Raw genomic sequence first — 5814 nt, forward strand, 5'->3', positions numbered from 1 at the left:
GCACGATGTTGTCGCACAACCTCCGGGATCGTCACACAATCCTCGTATACACCTACGGAGCTAAAGCCTCCCAATGTAGGACCCATGGAGGGTTCGTCAACTCATATACAATCCACATATCTCATATCTCCTTTTCGGCACATCCCTTGAAAAGGGTTTTATAAGGTGTTACAATATTTTTAAAAAAGTGTTGCCAGTGTTTCTCAGATGTTGCCACGGTGGTACCAATGTTTCATGAATGAGTATGATATGAAGATATAATACTCACACCCAATTACAATAAGTATTTCCACAACCAACCACATGATATATTTCCAAAACCAACCACAATGATACATTTACACAACCACATGAGCCATTATTCACTCGTTATTTTCATTTCATCCATGAATTTTCACATGTCTCATATGCTAGTAAAGTATGAATATTATCACAATACATCCATGATACCACATTAAACAATCCAATACAATTACTTACATGTATTCAAGGCTATCAATGTCACATAGAACCCCACATGGTCAAACATATCACATAATATTTCAATTTCGACAATTACATCACATATAGGCCCCCACACGGGCACAACATGTAGATAGTCATTTTTCATGATTAGCTCCCACCCTTAACATGCATTTTGTACCATCATTTACTACCCATCCCAGTATGAAGAGTTAAGCCATAACCTACCTCGAAAGCCGAAATCGGTTCGCTACACTTGAACCCGTGACCTTACTTTTCATGAACAATCCCAAACTCTACTAAAAACATCAAATATGAAATCTACGCGTCAAAACAAAACCAACGACACCCATATTGACTACTTTTGATTCAGGGTCAAAACAGACCCCCAAAATAGATTTTCGAAAAAGAAGGGTAAAATTGAAACTTTACTTCAAAAATATGTTCCCCATATATTTAGGAACCTACAGCTGAAAACCCAAGTTAAATTGAGTGAAAAACGGGGTTCAAATCGAAGAAAAATTATTTTTGAGCTTTATTGGGTAAAATCCTTGAAATTAGGGTTAAAATCAAGAATCAGAGTTGTTTTGAACGTTAAATTGATAAAAAAAAAACTAGTAATTATAAGATAAAAATATTATTCAAGTGAAAGGGGATGAAATTTAGATTTAAAATCATGCCCTAAGATTTTTAGGGTTTTGAGAAATTTATCAAGAAATTTCTATGAAAAGGGTGAATTCTTACCTTAAATCCGTAATTAAAATCAAGAAATAGGTGTTAATCTAGCTTCTCAAGCTCTCACAAACTTCACTTTTAAGCTCCCAAGATATTTAGGGTTTAACTCTAAAAAGACAAGATGAAAAATGAGCAAAATGGACCAAAAATGTGAAAAAGTTGCTATATATATTGCAGATTTTTCTGCATAACTGTGCAGTTTTTTTATTCCAACTCGAAATGGACTTCGACGGGGTGCTCGAGTTTCTTTCGGAGTTCGATTTATGCAAATAAACTATGCAACCACACTAAATTTGACATTCCGGACGTGATGGAGATGTCAGATTTTTCAGAAAAAATCATTTTCACAAAATTGACCCCTGAGACCCGAAATCATAATTTTTCAAATCGAGGGTCGAAATGAGAGTTAAAAGCCGTAAAATCATACCAAACATGCTATCACACAAAAATTGACATTCCAAATCTATTGGAGAAGTCGGATTTTCCATATGAGGTCGTTTCAACCAAAAGTGGGTCCCACAACCAACTTTCAAATTTTTCAACTTTCCGACCAATAGGTCGAAATGAGTTCGGGTGAACTAGGACCCGAAACAAAGGTCTAAATAGCCTAAAATCAATATTCCGGAGTTGCTGACGCAGTCCGTTTGGTCATCTATCGTACGGATCAAAATATAACCACATAAGTCCAAAATAAGGCTCTCGAAGCCATCAAAACTACAATATTGCATAAATGATACCAAAATGCATCAAAAATTATATCAAACACTCCCACACCCCAGAAATACCATAATGCAACTACGGGGAGGGTTAAAACAGTCAAATCACATAAAATCACAAATTTCATATATTTCATCAATTTTTTAGGTTGTTACAAACTAACCCCAGGAAGTAAAATATTTACAGCAAGATGTAAGAATCTATACGTATTAACAACAAAACATAAAATAATGGGAAAAAATAAAATTAATAAAATACAAATAGAAAGTCCCTTCGAACAATTTGTAAAAACAATTGATAATAATGATTATAGTTACAAAGACATAGATATAGAAAAACATTTAGAAATAATAAATGATAGAATAAGTACAACAAAAAAAATAGCTCATGAAAAACCAGAATCATCAATCTCATCAAAAAGAACAAGTTATGAAACAACTACAACAATTAATTTAAATCAATATTATATAACAAGAACAACAAATGAAAAAGAATATTTAATACTCTTAAACACAGGACAAGAAAAAAATTATATTGAAAAATATCAAGTAAAAAGTGAAGAAATAAAATCTAATAGTAATATATGTCCAGATCTTCCATGGAGTCTAATAAACATTAAAGATATGGTAGAAAAAGAAATAATAATATGAGTCAAAAAAAATAAAAATAGAATTTGAAATAAAGGAAGAAATGCAAAAATCAGGCATAATATTAGGAATGAAATGGTTCGAACAAGTGAAACCATACAATATAGAACATACATAATTATCTATAACATATAATAAAGAAAAATTATTAATAAAAAAAGCTTTGACATGATATGAAAATATATTTACTTGTAAAAATAATAGTAAAAGGATATTATAATAGGTATTATATACCTATGATAGATACAGGAGCAGAAGTAAACTTATGTAGATACAACTGTTTATCAGAAAGAAAATGGGATAAATTAAAAACATCCATATTAGTCAAATGATTTAATAATGAAGGAAGTTTAATCACATATAAAGCTAAAAATGTAAAAATACAGATATGGGATAAATAATAACGATAGAAGAAATCTATAATTATGAGCTAACATCAAAAGATATACTTTTAGGAATGCCGTTTTTAGATAAATTATACCCACATATAATAACTAGAATGGATTGGTGGTTTACAACACCATGTAAACAGAAAGTAAGAGCAAAAAGAGTTACTAATAAAATAAGAAAGAAAACTGATTGGATAGAAGAAAGTGAAAAAATTACACAAAAATTAGAAATATAAAAAATACTGAAGATACAATAGAACTAGTCGTATTTTCAATAAATAAAAAGGAAATAACTATATTTTCAATAAATAAGATAGAAATAATTAAGAAAAAATTAGAACAATTATATAGTGAAGATCCGTTAAAAGGATGGGAAAAACATAAAACTACTATAAAAATTGAATTAATAGATAAAAATAACATAATAACTCAATAACCATTAACATATAATTTTGACGATTTAAAAGAATTTAAAATGCATATAGATGAATTATTAGAAAAACGATATATACAAAAAAGTAATAGTAAACTCAATAGTCCAGCATTTATAGTAAATAAACATAGTGAACAAAAAAGAGGAAAAAGTAGAATGGTTATTGATTATAGAAATCTAAATGCAAAAACTATGGCATATAATTACCCAATACCAAATAAGATATTAAAAATAAGACAAATACAAGAATATAATTACTTTAGTAAATTTGATTGTAAATCAAGATTTTACCATTTAAAGTTAGAAGAAGAATCTAAGGAATTAACCGCATTTACGGTACCATAAGTATTTTATGAATGGAATGTACTACCATTTGGATATAAAAATGCACCAGGTAGATATCAACATTTTATATATAGTTATTTTAAAACAATTGCCTAATGGTATAGTATATATAGATGATATACTATTATATACAAAAAACAAAGAAGAACATTTAAAATTATTAGAAAAATTTACAGATATAATAGAAAAATCGGGAATAAGTTTAAGTGAAAAGAAAGCTGAAATTATGAAAAATCAGATAGAATTTTTAGGAATACAAATAGATAAAAGTGGAGTAAAAATGCAACAACATATAGTACAAAAGATAATAAATTCAAAAGAAGAATTAGATACAAAAAAGAAATTACAATCATTTTTGGGATTAGTAAACCAAGTAAGGGAATATATACCAAAATTAGCAGAAAATCTAAAGTCTTTACAGAAAAAATTTAAAAAGGATATAGAATATAATTATAACGAAGAAGATAAAAAACAAGTTCAGAAAATAAAAACACTTTGTAAAGAATTACCAAAATTGCAATTCCCAGATGAAAATAGAAAATTTATATATATAGTAGAAGCAGATGCTAGTGAATGTAGTTATGGAGGAGTACTTAAATATAGGTATGAAAATAAAAAAATAGAACATCATTGTAGATATTATTCAGGAATGTTTAATGAAACAGAAATAAAATGGGAAATAAATAGAAAAGAATTATGTTCATTATATAAATGTTTATTAACATTTGAGTCATATATTGTATATAACAAGTTTATTGTACGAACAGATAATACACAGGTACGCTGGTGGTTAACAAAGAAAATACAAAATTCAGTTACAACGAAAGAGATTTGGAGACTAGTGTTAAATATATTAAATTTTACATTTACAATTGAAGTAATTGGTACTAACAAAAATGTTATTGCAGATTACATATCAAGACAGAGCTACACAGACTGATATAATAGAAGATGATGCTTTAGAAAAAAATACTCAAAACCCTAACTATGCTTTCAATGAAAGTGGACAGTATGGGTAATGAAATAGAAAAACTAAAGACTAATGAAGTTAAATTGAAGTCTAAAGCTATGAATCAGCTAACTCAGTAGTGTGCAGAGCTATGTCAATCGGAAGACATCAAAATTTCAGAGCTAAAAGGAGACGTTGGGACACTCCATAAAACCCATAACGTTTATCAATCTACAATTGGAGGTACAAGCAAAGAAGTTAGTGGACAAAAATATCAGAACATGAACATGAATAAGATATTTGAAAAACCATTTATACCAAAAACATAAAAAGACCTCTTGTACATACCCCCACAAATTACCACATATCGAGAAAGTTTGAACCAAGATAAAAAAGCCTATAACCACATAACCCGAGCATACATAGAAAATATCCACAAAATATAGACTTATCTAAACCTTAAACCCAGAGCCACAAATATCCAAGAACCAAACACAAACTATATAACCCAAAAATTACAAGGGTATAGCAAGTTAATCGCACTACCGAAAACCAACCCAAGCTTAGTTAAAACTTAGTAGGATTGCTGAATTAGAAAAAGAACTATAAATGCTAAAAGATTTGTATGAAAAAAGAAGAAAAAGATATAGAACAAAAATTATTAAACGAGATAAATCAATTTAAAAAAAAATTAGAAATAAATACAATAGATGTTGAAGAAACAGATAATTATGATTCAGAATATAGTGAAACATATACATAAATCTTAACAAACACAAAAAATTTAGAAATCAATGAAAAACAACAAGTAATTAATGAAGAAAACTTAGAAAATAGAAACACAGAAATAAATACTCTTGATAAAAAAGAAGATGAAAATATAATACCTAGAACATCAAAAATAAGAAAACCTACATATTATAAGAATAAGTTTAAAAAATATATTCTAAAGGATGAATATGACAAATGGACACCAAAACAAATCGTTAATAAAAATTGTAACTTTTTAGACTTAGATTGTGTAATAGATACAGAAAAAACAATACAATTATGGATAAGATATATGACAAAACAATTATTAGATAATAATATAAATGTAACAGATGCACCAGAATATATAGAAAAAACACTAATAGG

This window comes from Capsicum annuum, unplaced genomic scaffold, assembly GCF_002878395.1.
Source record: "Capsicum annuum cultivar UCD-10X-F1 unplaced genomic scaffold, UCD10Xv1.1 ctg80879, whole genome shotgun sequence".
Taxonomy (NCBI): domain Eukaryota; kingdom Viridiplantae; phylum Streptophyta; class Magnoliopsida; order Solanales; family Solanaceae; genus Capsicum; species Capsicum annuum.